The sequence below is a fragment of the Zeus faber genome (assembly GCF_960531495.2).
Source record: "Zeus faber genome assembly, chromosome: 4".
In the NCBI taxonomy this organism is placed as follows: Eukaryota; Metazoa; Chordata; class Actinopteri; order Zeiformes; family Zeidae; genus Zeus; species Zeus faber.
Window position 1 is genome coordinate 21,656,879 of NC_137191.1, and position 19,911 is coordinate 21,676,789.

Genomic DNA, 19,911 nt, shown 5'->3' on the forward strand with positions numbered 1-19,911 from the left:
GTCTTTTTAAAACTAAATATTTTTTTCTTTGTCATTTTTTTGTAAGCACTTTAAAAGGTTTGTTGAGATATTGACATTTAATTAAAAGAATCTTCAACAACAAAAAAAAATTACTTTTCGGATTGAGAATCAGTTCATAAATTTATTTTACAATTTTTTTCAGCTTCAACTTCATTATTGTCATTTTGTCTACTTTTGGAGCATTTTCAATCCAGAACAAACAATTTGTGTGAGGTGACCCGTGTTGCTGGAATTAAAATCTGTAGAAATAATCAATTATTTTACCAATTGGTTCTACTGGTGACATTATACCATCTTTAAGGAAACAGTGGAATCAGTGATAAAACATTTGTGCAGCTAGTTTCAAAATACAATGAAGAACTTCTTCCCATCGTGAATCAGCCAAAGAAAACCAACAAAACCATGTTGGTTTATCTAGTTGTCTAACCATAGCAAAAATATGCACTGCCAAAATGGCAAAAACCTCTTATAGGTTTCTTGACTTTATATCCTTCATCGAAATATATATATTTTTTATTTAATCTTTATTTGTTAACATTCCACAAGTAATCTTAGGGTTGTTCCCTTCTGCTGGTGCTACAGACAAAATCTTGTCAAAGTGCTGCTCTAATACTTCCTATACAATAGATTCAACATTCAAGAGGTTTATTCGTCACATACATATACATACGTTCATAATTATATGCAGTGAAATGTCTTTGTAACGCACCAAGAGAATATGCACAATAGTTTCTAAACCAAACATAATAGCTAACCTTACTTCTACCTGGCTAACTAACCGATTCCTAAAACATAATGCAGTTATTGCAAGAAGAAGCTCCCGCAGCTTGACAGCCAGTATGGTGCAGACTATGATATTGAAAAGTGAACTATAGCCGATGAACGGCAATCTCACATAGGCCCCCTTCCGGCCATCCAGGTGCGTGAGCGTTGTGTGCAATACCTGGGAGACCGAGTCATCCATGGATCTGTTCGGCCGTTACGCGAACTGCAGCGGGTCCAAGGTGCCGGTGAGGGAGGCGCAGATGTAATCCTTAATCAGCCTCCTGAAACACTTCATGACCACCGAGGTGAGGGCCACCGGACGGTAGTCATTCAGGCAGGCAGGAGAGGCGATCTTCAGGACAGGAATGATGGTGGACCTCTTGAGCAGGACCACTGATTCAGCCAGGGAGGCACTGAATATCCTAGTGAACTAGCTGGTGAGCACAGGTCTTTAGTACTCGCCAGCAATGCCATCTGGGCCCGCAGCTTTCCTGGTGTTCACACGCATCAGAGCCCTGCTTATGATTATCGTTATTATTTATAGATTTCTTTTTCATGTCTTATTTTTGAAAACATTCTCAGTACGGTCAGTAGTGACAGTAAATGAGTGAGTGTTTTTATTGATGAACATTGGTTGGTATACGGGGTTTCCCAATTTTCACTTACTCAATGTTGTCGTTGTGTGTCAATCACATCTGTCTGTAGGGCCACATCAATCTGTTTGGAGTGGTCTGCAACAACACTGTTGTACTTTCCAATCTCCTGAAGAAGGCGATTCTTGTCTACTGTCAACTTTCTTCGGAGACGATGGGGAAGCTTGTTGCTGTCTAAAAAGATGAACAAAGACAGGAAATGCAAATAATAATAATTATAATTCACATATGAATACACACATAATATGTATATGTTATAATAAAACAATAAACAAACATTTTTTTCATATATCAGATAATTTAAATAAAAGCCTACATACCCTTCTCACAGAGGAGGATTTGTTTCTGCTGCTTGACCAAGATGAAGACCCTCAATTTACTGCTGGAGATGTGCAGACCCATTACTTGGGTCTCTGTAGGTATGGGTTAGAGTGCGATAAAGCTCAGTGTACTGTAATATATGCATTGCAACTGAGCGCAGAAGACAACATGAACACAGATGTATCAAATAAGTAAAGCACTGCAAAAGGCATGTACTGTATATTGTTTTGTCCTTACTATTCTCTGCCCATTCATTGACCTCAGCAATCCACTGTATCAGTGATCTTTATCTGACTTTGTACATAAACAAACCTGTACTTGGGCCACTACATCGGCCTGGACGGTCTCTGCGTCTCCCGCTGGACTTGCCGCGTCCATGGCAGCTCCTTTTTGGTGGAGCTCCGTGGCGAGTCCCCTCCAGACAGTGCCGGTTTGCACTCCTCTGCAGCCTTCTGTGTGTTTACAGTAATTAGTGTGAGTGTGAAACAGAGTTGCTGAGGTTGGCCCTTAAAAGTGCCTTTAGGGTTAACATCGCCTCGGACTACAATATAACAACACTGAGGTGGCTGAATTAATGCTGCAAGGAGAAAAATTTAATTATTCACTGATAAACTCCAGTTTATATACACTGATCAGATGAACTGAATAACATTGATCATCCGTTCCAATGGCACCTGTCAAGGGGTGGGATACTGCATCTTAGGCAGCAAGTGAACAGTCAGTTCTTTAAGTTGATGTGTTGGAAGCGGGAAAAATGGCCAAATAGATCAGGGGAAAAGCTTAAGCTTTAGCATATGAAATGTTGGGACAGACTAAAACTAAGGAGGTCACCCGCTGGGATAGTCATTGAGGCAACAGCCACACTAAAATTATGGTGCAAAAATTCAGACACTGCCACAAATGCTTTGGTGGTGTATTGGAGTCCATGAATTGTCAGGTAGTCGGAGTGACACCTGACCATGTCATATCCAAAGACACAAGGCAGACAAATTGTTGGCCACAATTGCATAGTGCATAGAGGCCTTTACTCATAATGTAAACAAATTCAACATAGATTTGCAATTGATATTTTACCATCATGTGTGGCAGGGTACATTTGGTTTTTTCAACTTTTGTAGTAATACAGTTGAATGTGTCTAATGATTCAATTATAAATAACATTTTGAAAGAAAAATAATAAATAAAATAATAAAACTTTGCATTCTGAAATCCACAATCATATTAATCATATATTATGGTATAGTGTCCTCCTTCTCCCCTGGCAGAATGTCAGGTTTTTACATACTGAAGAACAGTCCACTGCTGATGGTAAAGAAGATACAGTAGGAAGCCAAACACTGTTTTGAAGGGTCCTTCTGAAGTCTGTGGCGAGGAAGCGGTGGCCACAGGTGCAGCCGTCGAGGAGAAGCTTTTAAACAAACAAACATAACAGAATTTGAGCATATTCTGGATATACATTTTATATATATACAGTATATATATATATATATATATATATATATATATATATATATATATATATATATATATATATATACTATATATTTGGGTTGTCAATCGATTAAATTATTGAATTGCGATTAATAACAATTACATTTTATTTTTCTTTATAGATATTTATTGCCTAGACTTTGTTTTGTTCAATTCCGAGAAGATCTCTGACCAAAGGTTCTGCAATTATTGAATTGGGCAAAGTATCAATTTGTACAAAGCATATATTTTCCTCTTGATAGATACTTCAATTATTATCATAATTACTCTTAAACAGTTGTCCAAATTCATAACTTACTTGCTGTGATGGTGGAGGAGTTCACATTGAGGTTGGTGGTGCCAGAGTTGAATGAGTCTGGCAATGCTTGAACTGCACTGCTGGTACTAGGTACCGATGATGTGTCGCTAAAGACTAGTTCCGGATTTGTGATGTTGATCCATTACTAAAAAGCCCAACAAAGCAAAACAAGGCTTGCCTTGAATATAATCTGCCATTTTAGCCAGAGCCAATCCAATAAATACCACGGCATTATGCATTAAAATATAGGCATGTATACCACCTGCACAATATGTTGCTGTATAAGGAAATTTTCATGAATTTCATTTCAAAACACATAACTGAAGGTTTAATAATTGATTGTTATAAAGAAATGTGTAATCGTCAAAATTCAATAGAATTTTAACAAAATGTTAATACGATTTAGTAAATACAATACTTACTTTTACTTCTGAATTTACCCTACTCCTGAGAAAAGTTGATGGAAATTAAGTGCTGTAGCCTCTGTTTACTGAGAGAATAATTTGGATATGTGGATTAGACAAAAGAAAATTGTATAGGTCACAGTTTATTATTATTATTATTATTATTATTATTATTATTATTATTATTACTATAAGTAGTGGTAGTAGAATTTTTTTTTTTTTTTTTAAGTTAAAGTTAAGTCTAAGTTTTAATTTCTTACCTCTGTGATAACATTGTCAGCCAGATTTGAAAGGCTGTTGTAGCTGAATCTGGAAAGTCCATTTGTAAAGTGTGTTGTATGCTAAATTATAGACCCAAACTCCCTTTGCTTGATAAAGGAATATTTGTGTTTGGGGCAGGAGTTGCTGGAGTTAAAGTTGTCACTGTTCCCATGGTAGATGTGGATACTGCAGTTGTAGTTGTTGGTCCTTGAGTTGTGGTTGTTGGTCCTGCAGCTGCAGGTGTGGGTCCTGCAATTGTAGCTGTTTGTCCTGCAGTTGTACTTGTTGGTGCTGCAGTTGTAGTTGTAGGTCCTGCGTTTGTAGTTGTTGTTTGTCCAGTTGTACTGTAGTTGTGGGTCTTGCAGTTGTAGTTATGCGTCCTTGAGTTGTGGTTATGGGTCCTACAGTGGTTGTTCTTGGCCCTGCAATTGTAGCTGTTTGTCCTGCAGTTGTACTTGTTGGTGCTGCAGTTGTGGTTGTGGGTCCAGCAGTTGTAGTTGTGGGTCCTTGCGCTGTAGTTGTTGGTCCTGCAGTTGTAGTTGTAGGTCCTGCGTTTGTAGTTGTTGTTTGTCCAGTTGTACTGTAGTTGTGGGTCTTGCAGTTGTAGTTATGCGTCCTTGAGTTGTGGTTATGGGTCCTGCAGTTGTAGTTGTGGTTCCTTGAGTTGTGATTGTTGGTTCTGCAGTGGTTGTTGTTGGTCCTGCAGTTCTAGTTGTTGTTTGTACAGTTGTAGTTGTGGGTCCTGCAGTTGTTGTTGTTGGTCCTGCCGTTGTGGTTGTTGGTCCTGCAGTTGTGGTTGTGTTGTAAGGGAAAAATATTCATATTTTATCAAATAAAAAGACAATTACATGTAATGGCTTAAAATGTTAGAAGTTAAAAACTTTCTGCAAACATATGAGCTACAACGGTTTAATGTGTGAATGAATTCTGCATACATTTTATATAATGTGTAAATAATACATTAAAAAAAAAATAATAATAAGACCTGTTTGCAATGATCCAGTAACACTACAGTGACAGTTCATCACTAAAAGCATCTTCCAAAGAACATTTCTGGAGTCAGCTTCTAGACAGAGAAGGTGCAGAAGACACACCCATCACCACTCAGAGCAAACTCCTGTTCAGAAAACGATGCTACTTAAAAATCAGGTATGACACAGGCAGGGTGTTGTGCATGGAATTGGACCAATCAATTGTGATTCTTTTGGGTGCTCTGGACAAAAGTATGTTTCTACTGTATGTCATACGGTATATACAACCTAACTGGAAAGTGCAATCACTTAATCTAGGTATATGTTATTGTTGTTTTCTTTTATTTTAGTGCTAGAAGTCTAACTCATTAAAATACAATATTTGATTTTTATTTTGCATCAAACCAAATCAGGGACAAATCATCTGAGATAATTTCAATTCCTGTCATACAGCTTCATTACTGTGTAGGGTCAATATACTACAAACAAACAAATAAATAGGTATATAGGTCTTTATTTTTTGGGGACATGTTAACAACATTGAGGTTTTTCCGTGTGCTCTCCCGGGATGTCAGAGCACTCATGTTGCAGCACAGTAATGTAAACAAACTGGTCCGTCAATGGTCAGCAGCCCATTTATGCCACTATTCTTGAGGTGCCTAAAATTTTGACATTCTTGACAATTTGACAGTATGTTGTCAATTTTCAAGAAAAAGACGATAGGATTGGTGTTAAACATTGCATTACAAATTGATAATGACACTATAGACACTGTAAAAATTCAGTTATAGCATTGTAGTAATTTAGTAATAACACTGTAATTTACACCTACTTGTCCATTCTTATCATGTCCATTTTATTGTCTACATATTTTTTTTATCCTCTACAGAAGTTTCTCATCTATTTATATTTTTATTTCATAGCCACAGCAAAGCTAATAATACTACCATACTGCCACTGAGCCCGACCACAGCCTTTACTTTAATTCATCCGGTGCATAGAACCACATTTGTATATTCTGCATATTTTTAATAATTGTTCTTATTTTTTCTTTTTCATAATTGAGTTGTTTTCTAATGCTAATTGTTTGTACAGAAATGCATCACATTACATGACATTTCATTATGTCATTTATCAGACTCGTTTGTCCAAAGTGACTTACAATAAGTACATATGTCACAGTATCAAACCAACTGTAATAACAGCCAGCTAAACATTCTCTAGAAACAAGCAGAATCAGTACTAGTGGAGTTAGAGAGAGCTTTTTTAGGAAGTATTTAGGAAGTATTTTAGACAGTAAAGGGATAAAATATGCTCATGGGGCAGACAGGTCAGTGCACTAATACTTACCGAGTACCAATCATTACACCAGTAGGTTCATGCTGATGGAAAGATTTTGATACACATTTAGATTTTATTTGAGAATTGAAAATAATAATAATAATAATAATAATAATAATAATAATAATAATAATAATAATAATAATATATTGATGATAATAAATCTTTCTTATTCCTCTTTTTCTTTCTTTCTTCACTCTTTCACACAGGTCACAGTGCTTGAACTGAATAGAAACTGCACCCACTACTAGAGCTATGCAATTGGGCAATTTTTGCCTTTAATTTCTATGGTAAATATGACATACAATTAATGACGAGGCTGCACTTCCATTCTGCCCCGCGGGTATATATTGCAGGTCAACTCCCACTTCCACTTCTTTTCACTGCTCAGCGCCTCAGAAGGGCCCCATACTGCAGCACAGTACTAGATCTGGTCCCTCCTCAGGCAACCTAGACGTTCCCTATCGCAGAGACTGCAATCTATTACAACCCTTCATGGGGCCGTATACCATCACGCAATAGTATGGTGAACACCCGAGGGAGGTTCAAGTAATAACGTACCCCCCACTGGCTTGCCAGATACGTATGTGATTGGATGTGTCAGGAAAAGAGCTCATGGAACACCTGCACATTTGTCTGTGCGCCTCACGGCATGTGGCAGTGCAGACCTAGCGACGTCTAACATTTAAAAGCCTGTGTCTGTGTATGGGGAGCTCCAAGATGCTGTCCGACATATATCTTCCATTGACACGCCCTGAAGAGGGCCCAAAAGAAGGACATTCCGCTGGTGGAGTGTAGGCGCAGTCCCTGAGGGGCCTCTAATGGCTCATGTATCAGAATCAGAATCAGAATCAGAAATACTTTAATAATCCCAGGGGGAAATTACTTAAATGTAATGTAGGGCAAGTCTATGGCTTCCACCAGCCAATGAGCCAATCGCTCCTTGGACAGGGGCCTATCCTTTGCTTGGGCGCCGAAGCACACAAACAACTGGTCCCCGTGCCTAGAGCCATTAGTGCGGTCCATATAACACTGCAACGCCCAAACCAGGCACAAATTGTTTAGTCTTTCCTGCTCCTCTGACTTAAAAGGCAGTGGAGAGAAGGCTGCTAACTCAATGAACTGACTCCGAAACTGGAATGGAAATGACCTTAGCGGTGAAAGAAGCATTAGGACACATGACTACACATGACTGTCAACTCCACCCACAAACTGTGTGCAGGATGGGTGAACTAATTGTGCCTCCAGCTCATCTACCTGTTTTGCAGAAGCAAGCACCAGCATCAAGGCCCTTTTCAGAGAAACAATCATGATGTCTACGGTGCATAGGAGCTGGAACAGAGGCCCCGACAGAGCCCGTAAGACTACGAATAAGTCCCAAGAAGGGATTAGGGAAGCGCAGACTGACAGCAGCAGCAGCTGACACCAGACATCAGGTGACTGCCTGGTGTGAAGCTGTCTTAGCCCACATGACATGTGGCAATAGCTGCCAGACCTTTAGTGTAGTGGTCCTATAGGGCAGTTGGAGGAGGCGTGTCCCCGCTGTTCGCACCACTGGGCAACAATACGTCACCTCAGTGTGTGGGAGCGCGTAGAGGGTGCTCTGGCGTTCTGTGTAGTGGCAACCAATGCATCTGAGAGGTCCCAAGCTGGGAGCTTCTCCCTCTCAGTCCTGAAGGCGCTATAGGCCCGGGCGTGAGTTAAGAATGACACACTCGTTCTGTGCAGCTGCATGAGTAGGTCTTGTCAGAGCCGGAGCTCTCACGAGGGGCCCACACCCATGTCCCACAGATTAGCGAACCATGGGTGGCTGGGCCAAATAAGGGGTCACCAGCCCCAGCACCAGGTTGTCCTCCTGCACCCTGTCCAGCACCGGCTGAATGAGTGCCACAGGGGGAAAAGCATAAAGTGTTGCTTCCGGCCACAGGTGGGCCAATGCATCCACAACCAATGGCAGCTGGTTCCCCCCTAGGGAGAACCATAACATGCACTGCGTCACATCTCGCGACACAAACAGGTCCACCTCTACCCGGCTGAACCTCCTCCACATCTCCACCATCACCTGGGGGTGAAGGTGCTAGTCTGCCACCTGGGGGTTCCCCATGGACAACATGGCGTGGGAGACGAGCTAGCACTAGGAGTAGTGGCGGTGCGAACAGGACCAGCTCCTGTGCTAATGCTAGCCAGGGGAGAAGGTTCTTCCTCCGACATCGCTCTTCTGTTAGTGTCCTCCTCGTGCCATCAGCTGCCTGCCTCCTGACAAAAGCCAGGGAAAGCTGGGCGCAGGCCGAGCACTCCGAGGACCTCGGCCTCGGCGTACTGTCTACCCAGGCATGCGACGCAGGACCGATGGCAGTCGCCTTTCTCTCTGCCTTTTCCGCAGTCAGGCTACGACCTCCTCGACATCATGACTATAGAATATAGAATATACTACAATAAGAATATACTGCCTCACTGAACGATACTTGAACCAGTGATTCACACCAACTCACATGAGTGGGATCTGAGAGGTGAAGCAAGCGTGGAAATACAATATCTTGTGTGGATTCTTCTCACGCAAAGTAAGAAAAGAGTAGGAAGCAGATGTTGAGCCCTAATTTTTACTCGCGGGGGCGGGACAGAGGTGACGTCACTTCCTCTGTCATTTCAGTGTGTAGTGTGTGTTTCAATGCAGAGCGTTTCGATTGGATTACGTGATCTGACTATCAGTCCTATAATTAAAAGATTGCAGTCCCTGCTAACGGGAAATAAAATTATATATATTTTCACTTATTTATATTTAACATGTCTTTTAAATAATTTATATGTAAACATTTTGCTGGATTGAAAGGCCAAATGACCTTTTAACTTATTCAACTAAGCTTTTTAGACCGTATATGAGCCTAAAAAAGCTAAACAGCTGTAGATTGACAGGACTGGCTCATTCCTGAGAACATGGCATAGTTTAGGTCATCAGCTGCTTAAGGAAGCAATAGATCATCTCTCTGCCTTGTAAGTAAGCGATAATGTACACCCAGCTGGTCATTATCCCAAAATAACATCAGACATGGCGATCAGTTTTTGTTCTTGTTACTTATTGTCACTTAGTGTCCGATTGGCTGCACATTATCCCGCTTATTAATTGACTACTTACTAAATTAAATAATACATAGATAAAGACAAAATATTAATTTGAAAAAAATCATACTCAGTACATACAACATACAATAGGCCTAGGGTTTGCAGGACAGGTGGGGTGCGAGCTATGTAGGTAGGGATGAGGCCCTGTGATCTTGCCCGTTACACTCCTGCCCCAACGTGCTTTTCGCCCGTCCTGAAATTTTAATACCACTCATATTAGTTTAGAACACATACACTCGCACATAAATCTTACTCTGAACAAAAATCCAGGGGCAGGAGGTAGTTCAGTTTTACTTGCTTGGAGGACTCCCACCCCCACAACTTGCAATTTGAACTGCAATTGCCAACATCACACATTGAGCACTGGTGTTTTCCGGGTTGGCAGAGAGCCACACACAATCACACACTCACACACACACACACACACACACACACACACACACACACACACACACACACACACACACACACACACACACACACACACACACACACACACACACACACAGGCAGTCTCATCACAGGCACACACATACCTCCAGCACCTGCTTTGTACACAACCCCAACACCCCCCCGGTTACATCCTTCTCCTTTCCTACCTCATTTGCTGCCATAAATATGACAGGAAGAGGCCACGTGTCCAATTGCTGTTTTAGTTTTCCTGGACTCAATTAACTCTGTTTTTTTCGATACATGTCTGATGTTTCTATGTTTATGTTTTTCCATGTACATGTTGTTTAGTTCTATGTTTATTTGTCTCGCCCGTGGTAATGATCCCCCTCTTGGAGTAGTGATTAGTTGTTTATAGACCAAAACATGGTGAGATAGTTCTCCAAAGAGGGGGATTGGTGGCAGTTCTGTGTAACAAAAAGCTGTGCTCTTGTCATCCCACAGGTCATCCACAGGACAGAGTTTTGGATCAGTTCTTGATGATTAGAGAACGAATAAAAAGTGGCATTGCAGGTTGAGAACTAGAACTCCACTTGCAGACTCTGTCCTAGATGCAATAGTATACAAATACTCTGTGTTGTATGCCTAGCATGCTGACAGCACAGGTAAAAGTAATTTAAAAAATGAAAAATTAAATCTTAACCCACGTCTTCTTTACACTTTGATTATATGAATTACTTGTGGTTGTAATTACAATGAGACATCGAGAAAGTGAAAGTGGGAGGAATTCCATCATGACATCGTTGACTTTCAGGAAGCATACCTTGATGAGGGTGTTAGTATGGGAGCACTCTATGGGACACATAAATTGGGGGTATTAAGATTTTACTTTTACACAGAGTGGCTGACCAATGGAGATGAGGTGTTCACAGAAATTGCGTAAGGAGCTGATGAACCGATAGACACAGCAAAGTCAGATGAGCAACAAAAAATACACAACAGACCATGAACAGAAACACACAACAGAAGACATCTGACTGAGAAAAGACAAGACAGTGAACAGCCGACACACCATGGAAGATGATGAGCAAAGTACTACTGAGGTGTTTTTGTCTCTACTGCTGTTGATGTTATTGATCTTTGTGTAATAACATCAGAGGTAATGTTTGGTCCTTTGGAAGGTCCACCTTGGTGGTTGCATAATTTTTAGGTGATCTTGATGATAGAATCTTGCATGAGCCTATCCTCCCAATAGAAGAGCAGGAATAAACACTAATGCCCACACCTCAACTCCTATTCATTCTAAGATAGTGATTGCTGGCCCACCAAGTACTGCCTTTAAACTTTTATATGTGACTGTGAAACTTCATAGAGTGAATCTCTGAGTTTAACTGATTACCCAATTCAAAGATGAAATAATGATGAGCTACTCTGTGAAATACAACTTTATTGATGAAAAGGGGGCAGATGTTGATGGTGTGTCCAGGGATGTGTATGCTGCCTTCTGGACAGATTTTTTTAGACTGTGCAGCAGAGGGTGCAGATATGAGGGTGCCATCTCTATCCCCAAAATGGCAAGAGGAGGAATGGATATCTGTTGATAGAATATTGGTGAAGGGATTGAAGGACCATCAATATTTTACTTTTCGGTTGGCTCAAACCTTTACAGCAGCAATCACATTTGGTCAAAAATCCATCTCATCTGATTTACTGTTTGACTGATGTTGTATCTTAGTCAGTCTGAGCGTGATCTCTTGCCCACTGCAAGAGGCTCTTGTCGGTGATAATGAAGATGATCTTTTTGATCTTATGGATCGCATGGGTGTAAGAACAGCACCAACACAAGAGAACTTGAAAGCTGTGCTTCTCCAAGTGGACCATAAGAAAATAAGCCAGCAACCAAAATATGCAGTGGATACATTTCAGCAGTTGCAGGACCAACTCTCAGGAAGTTCTTCCCCAGTGTGGTGGATATGCAGAAGATGTACGATGATCTTAAACCACCAACATGAACGGTGTTAAAGCTGATCACAGCCTCTCCAGCCACTCCAGCAGAGAACCAAAGTTGGCCATTTTTACATCAGTATATAAGGGGATTGGATGAAATAGGCATCTAGAAGATGTTGAGATTTGCGACAGGGTCTGATGTCATCTACATTAAAGACATTGAAGTCATATTCACCCCCTTGGAAGGCTCACACGGCGGGCAAATTGCACACACTTGTGGCCCAATTTTCATGTGGCCCAAAGGCATTGTTATCCTCTAAACATGTTTGGATTTTGATTCATGCCATGTCGATGGCAGGAAGTCTTTTTTGGACTTTGTTGTGTTAATTTGGCCAAGATTTTACATTGAAGTACAATCAAGTTGTTTTTGAAGTGTTTTTTTTTATGGGAATGTTACTGTCTCAAAAGCCTGGGCTTTTTCCATTCTGCTATTTTCAAATTTCTTGCATTTCTTGCATTTCTTGCAACATTTATATTGTACATACATGTGCATACATTTTCCTTTGTAAATGATGAAGAAACATTTATTTCAAATGTACTTTGATGCAAGCCACCATTTCTGTTTTCATTTTAGGAGTATAATCTTTTGGATGTCAATTTATCATCATTTTCATCATTTCATCGCCATTTAATGTTCTCAGAAAGTCACTCAAGGTATTTTTTCTTTAAAACCTTCCAAAAGGCATGTTCACTGATGGATAGGAACTTATGGTAGCGCATATTACACCCAAGCCGGACCACGATTGACGTGCACCTGTACATTTTTTAACTTGCGGTGATAATCAAAAAGGATGGTTGGCTGGCATCAGGCACACTGAAAAGGAAAGAAGCCACTGGTACATCAACCACAAGCCAAGCCAAGAACATCGAGCATGCGTGACTGTCCCGCCTGGCTGACATCACAAATCTGTCAAACCTGCTTGTCTTTGTTAGGTATGAAAATAATGAGATAGAGATAAAAGAAGAGTTCCTGTTTAGCAAATCTTTACCAACGCATTCAACTGCTGAGGCCATTTTTGACATTCTGAACGCGTTCATAATTTCAAACAAGATTGATTGGTCTAAATGTGTGGGAGTGAGCACTGATGGGGCCCGGACCCACTCCACTGTGCTGGACCAGCATCACCCAGCATCATGAAGCTGTGGCTCCACTCGTAGCATCTGTCCACCGCAGTATGCACGGAGCAGCACTGACTGTAAAGAAAATGTTGCAGATGTAAAGACCGTTCAAGATGAGGCGGTCAGAGTCAACTTCATCAAAAGCTGGCAACTGCAATCACCTGCAATTTCCTGCTTTGTGTAAAGAGATGGGCAGTGAAGAGTCAAGAGCTGGAGGTGACCGCCATGCTGTGGCTGTCCATTCTCCTAAAGTAAATAGAGGACACATTTCAGAATCAGAATCAGAATCAGAAATACTTTAATAATCCCAGGGGGAAATTACTTTTGTTACAGTTCCAAATCTACATACAACATATTTACATACAACATATAATAATTATTAAGAAACATATTTATATATAAAAATATATATATATAAACATATCTATATGTTATAAACATATATATATATATAGAGTGTAAAATGTACAGTTAAAAATGTGCAAAAAGAAGAAGGTGCAGAAGTGGAAGTCTGTGTTTTGAGCTGAGGTTACAGAGAGGGGGTGTCTGACTCTCTGAGGGAGGCGTTGTAGAGATTGATGACCACAGGCAGGAATGATTTCCTGTGGCGCCCTGTGGTGCATCTGGGTAAGAGGAGTCTTCTGCTGAAGGTGCTCCTCTGCTGGGCCAGTGTGTCGTAGAGAGGGTGTGAGACATTGTCCAAGATGGACTGAAGCCTGGACAGCATCCTCCTCTCTGCCACAGTCGTCAGGGTGTCCAGCTCCTCTCCTACGACATCACCGGCCCTCCTGATTAGTTTGTTTAGTCTGTTGTTGTCTGCGACCCTCAGCCCACTGCCCCAGCATGTGACAGCGAAGAAGATCGTAAAATTCCCTCACAGAGGAAGTATTTCACTGTTCCCTTGCATGGCAAATATGCTTTTCATATTACATCAAACATCTTCATGAATCCAGCTTTAACCCCGTGAAAACTCACTTACGAGGGTTTGAAAGAACTAGATTAGTATGGACTGTAAAAAAGGTTATTCCTGTTTGTGCCTTGCTTTACACACACAAAGAAACACACGCACGCACGCGCACACACACGCACACACACACACACACACACACACACACACAGACACACAGTATATAGTATATCGTTAAATATAACTTTAAATAAACTAAGTATACTTTCACATAGCACACTTGTACACTATTCTTCCCATTTTGTGCATGAAGAACGACGCATTTTAGTCTAAATAAGGGTCAGTCTTTGGCAACCGGGACCACACCTATAGCCTACACACGCACACACACACACACACACACACACACACACATAGAGGACGCCCTTATTACGTCAGTACTGTCTATCTACACTATAAGATAAAACCCTTGACATGATTTTTTTTAGAGATAAGATAGCATTTTACAAATTATTTATTAATATACAGTAAATATCTATAATTTCACAAATATCAATAAGTTCCTCATATTAAAAAGATTTATCATATCTGTCAGTAAGATGTATGATTTACTGGCATGAAATGCAGTCAGCTGATAAATATTTTCCCATACCAGGACGTTTCTGGCAGACGCCGCACCCAGAACAGAGTCTGGTGTCGAGGGTGGAGAGGGGGGCACGTCCTGTCCTCTGCTTTGTGCGAAAAGGTGATGTGCAGCATTCCCAAAATGATTCCTCCCCTGTCAACACCTCCCTCGTCTATTCTTATTCATCCACCACTCTCCTCCCTCCACATTCCACTTGGTCAAAATTCCTTGACTGACAAAAGATTAAAATGACCCTTGAAATTATACGTCTCATCATCCTCGAAATATTAACAATATGTTTGTCGGTCAGCAGGGACCTCTATCGTACTTGTGCGGATTATTTTCCGTTTTCGTTTTTGATTTGCTGTTTTGCGTCATTTCAGAATAAAACACAGAGAAAAACAGAAAAAAACAGACAACCCCTTTCCACAACCTCGATACGTTACAATGACACACATTAATAATTTCATAATAATATGTCTGGGGGATATTTTTCCTCATTACAGAGTAAATAGGCCTATAATATACTTAAAATAGGCAACTTGAATTATCTCTGTAGATAAATTCTTCTTAAATCCTTTTTTAGGTGCTTTTATTTTTGACAGGTCAGATTTTTCAGAGTTCTGCCTTCAATGGAAACCAGAATGAATGCCTCGCTGTCTGTTGGAATGGAATCAAAATTATTTCATTGCAGCGGTGTGTAGCTCTTATAAAAATACTTCCTTTTAATGTGTATGGCTCATTTGCATGACAGGTACTTTTTCCACACAAGATCGCTGCTTCACTGCTTGGTTTCATTGTCCTCAACCATGACACCAAAAATGCCCGTAATGTGCCAATCCTCCTGTGAAGACTAAACTAACTTGAGGATGGTCTCAACTCTGTGTTTCTTTTAGCGCTATGAGTAACGTTGTAGCATTGGTTACAAAACAGTTCTAAACTTTTAATTGCAAAAAGTCAACTTATTTTAAGATCTGGACAATGCATTTTCCTTGTTCTTCTCAACTTGGGCATTGAAGACATGTAGATAAGATGTTAAAAGGTAGACTATCTCTGTCATTGTTTTAAGGTTCGCGAAAGGTTTGGAAGGAATGTGAAAGACATCAAAGATGTGGTTTTGCCAGAGTTCCTCTTTTAAAGATCCCCTTAAATCATCAAATCCGATTTGGTGAAGATTCTGTCCTGCGGCCACTCATCATTGACGGGTCACTGGTGTAAACCCGGCCCTTGACACCAAGGACCGAGGCTGGAACGAGAGGTTTCCATTTCCTGTCGCCGTATTACGCCAACGTCATTGGTCACCTGTCCCTGTATTTACAAGAGCATTTTTAATGTTCTCAGACAATGTTCAAATGTAAGACACGATTTTAATTACACAATACTCACATATCATGAGTTTTATCTCTCACTCAACGTACTGTATTGTAAATGTCATGATCACACAAGCACGTTGTAATGTGTAATTTGTCGATCCAAACATGAAATGAATATTGCCCAAGTTGTTCCCAAATTGAGCCCAGAGTCACCCTGCTAATGTAGGGCATCTGCAGGGATCAGAGAGACAAATCATCTCTCTCTTATATATCACTATTATTAGGGCCATTCCAATGCCATTTGAATGAACTTTTAATGAAGTCTATAAAACAAAAGAATCCACCAACATGGCCAAGCAAAAAACAATTAATTTAAAGGTTATGTTTATCGTCATTTAAAGTGAATAATAATGTGTTTTTTTCATAACCTTATCAATTCAAGTATTTTCATTGAATCCATATATAGTACGTATAGTCATGGAAATTTTATCACAAATATTACAGAATAATAGATGTATTACCGTCAAACTGCTGTTATGTTCAGTAGTAAATGTGTTTCCCCATCTGCATTATTAATAAAATATTTAAAAAAAAATTAAAACTCACAAACATATTTTCCTTCCTGAACTGATGAGCTGTTGCTTTAAGTGACATCATCAAGAGGAGGTGACATCATTTAAGTCTTCAAAATAAAAATAAAAATTCAAATAAAAAAGCTGGTAAAATATTACATTATTCATAACAAATCATTTTGTGTTTTATAATGTTCGATGAGGTCTGTCAAGCGTAACCTATCCATTTAAGCTATCCGCCAACCCTCCCCTGTTTTCTGGGAAGTTTAAACAATGTCCAAAAATGTATTCTTTAGAAAAAAAAGATTCAAAAAAATTGAAAGGCCAAATCGCACTCATCACATGGAAAAAATAAAATAAATAATAAAAATTATATATATATATATATATATATATATATATATATATATATACACCAAAATATGCAGTACATTCAGGACATAGAGGTGAGTATTAGGTTGAAATAGGGTAAAATATAAACTATATCATTCCATGGACCGTTATGAGAACAGTTTTCTTTAGGCAGGTTTGTTGGTTCACCTACAATAGTTAAGTCTACAGAATGCTAAGTATGGAGATGACGATAAAGGGTTAGGGACATCAGAAATATTTGTTCTGATGCCAAACGATTATTTCAGACTTTGGAGAGTAACCTCTCCCTTTTTTTTTTTTGCAACTTAGATTTTTATTGAAGACAAGGCAAGTTAATTTAAATAGAACATTCCAACAACAAGGAAATTCAAAGTCCTTCACATAAAACATGAAAAGCATGAGGACCAAGTGCAAAAGGAAATAATATCTGACAAAGAAATATATATTTATAGCTCATGTTGAAATGAAGTCCTCAAATTCTAGTCCTATTTAATTACTTCTATGGCGTCATATCTGTAAAACATTAGGACATTTTCGGGGGGTTTTGGAGACGGGCGTTAGTCAAAATCAGGACTAAAATAATCCTACTTAAATTAATCCACAATGTAAAATGCCTTTCTGAGACGTTGCTTGATTTAAGATGAGTTAGTTCTAGACTAGGAAGTCCTAGAATACTGTAATGAAGGACTAGTCAGCTCCTTCTATCTGGTCCTTGTCCAGATAATCCATCTCCTCTATCATCACGGTCAACCTGGAGGCCAACACCCATTAACCCAGAGATAAACTTGCCTCCGGTCAGCTTTAATCTAAGCCTTCACTTCGACCTAGATTACCTCTAATCTTCCTTGGGGAGACGAGGGCAAGTCTGAGACTATTTTTTAACCATTTCAGTTATTCCATTATTCCATTATTATCTGCAGGATGGGAACACAAGTGGCCATTATGTATTTTGAGGAACTGATCAATAAATGTATTTCCCCCTTCTGAGTACTATTAATGGTCAACTGCCTTAGTTTCAAATCATGGGGCATTGTCTGCCTGGAGATATCTTGAAAACATTTATCTATTTATCTTTTATCAACATTTGGTTTTAATGAAAAATAAACACAACTGTGTTTATAGCATATAACTGAAGCCCGTCCCAATTATCCTGAATTCAATATGATATTTTTAGTTGGTGGACCTGTGACACACACGTCAAAAGGGTGGCGCAGGTGAAGACAGTAGTGCCTTCAAGGATTTTATCATAATGGGAATCTGCAGTAGTGACGGCACTGCCGCACCTCTTCCACGGATGTCATCTCATTTTTCCTGTTGCTATTGATGTGTTATTGTTATCATCATTCAGCAGGTTTATTTTTTAACCCTTTTCATGTAATGCCTGTCATTCTGCATTCTTCTCGGTCTTTCCTAAATGCCTCCGTCGTTACAGTTTGGCGCCTGCGTGGGTTGAACGGAGCAGCCACCACGCTCGAGAGAGTTTCGGCGTTGGAGAGCGCTGGTGGCCTTACATGCTCTCACAGGTCACTCGGCTCTCGCTGCTGAGTTCCGCTCACGTGAGTGGACATGGCGTTTGAAAGTTTGGGGGCGGAAGCCAAGGGAGGCACATGCCCTCTTATGAGGGTCCCGTTCAACGGGATGGCACCCACACGGACCTCCTTGTACCTTGATGACAGCCTCCGTTAGAGGAGGCCCAGAAATCACGTCACCTCAGCAGCGTGAAGACGCACGAACACGGATTTTGAAAAATATACAACGTTTTTCCAGTAGAAATCTATTTCAAAAGTCGATTGACTCTCAAAAATGGGCCAATATGAAGCTAATTCAAGAAGTCTTCAAAATTTCATTATTTTTTATGTAATGTTTAAATCTAATTAATTTATTAAAAAATGTTAATTGCCACTGGAAGACCCTGCGAGCTGATGATGAAACACAGTGACCCTTAGCACTTTTATTGCATCCTTTGTTGTCAAAATGAACCCAACTATTATGTTCAAATAAACACATATCTTTTATGTTTGGAGTCAAATTGACCCCAGCAATTTAAACCTACAAAAAATGACTAATTCAAAGTGTTACTCAAGTTTATACTTCAGAATATCAGCAAGCAACACATACAAGTTATTCAATGATGGGAAAAACAGTGCGTGTCTGGTATGGTCCTGCCAACGTCCAGGACAAGGCCAGACTCAACAGGTCATCAGAGCAGCAGAGAGGATCATGGGCTGTGACCTGTCCACCCTTCAGGACCTCTATACTTAAAAATGCTGACATTAAAATGAATACCTCATAAATTCAAATTTGAGTCCTATTTACTGACTTTTAAGTCATCATATTTGGAAGATTTGTTTATAAAATGGTACAAAAACGGTTTCGGAGACGGGCTTTAATCAAAATCAGGACTAAAATAAACCTACTTAAATTAAGCCACAATGTAAAATGCCCTTCTGAGACATTGCTTGGTTTAATATGAATTAGTTCTAGGACTAGGAAGTCCTAGAATATGGTAATGAAGGACTAGTCTCCTCCTGTCGGTTCCTAGTCCAGATAATCCATCTCTTCTATCGTCAAGGTCGACCTGGAGGCCAACACCTGTTAACCCAGAGATAAACCTGCCTTCAGGCAACTTTAATTTAAGCCTTCACTTAGACCCAGATTACCTCTAATATTCCTTCTGCAAATTTGAATTTTTAAATCAACACTAGGGCGAGTCTGAGACAATTTGAAACCATTTCAGTTATTCCATTTCAGTCAGCCCAGATGAAAAGTGTGAGTTCGTCTAAAATTAGTTTGGTCTAGTTTTGTGAGACAAACCCACCAAACAAAGTTCTGCTGGTGTAAAATGTGAATATCTACCTTTTTTTTTTCTTCCTTTCTTTCTTTCTTTTTTTTTATGTATCTGCAAGATGGGAACACAAATGGCCATTATATATTTTGATATATAAGATTCAAAAGACGAA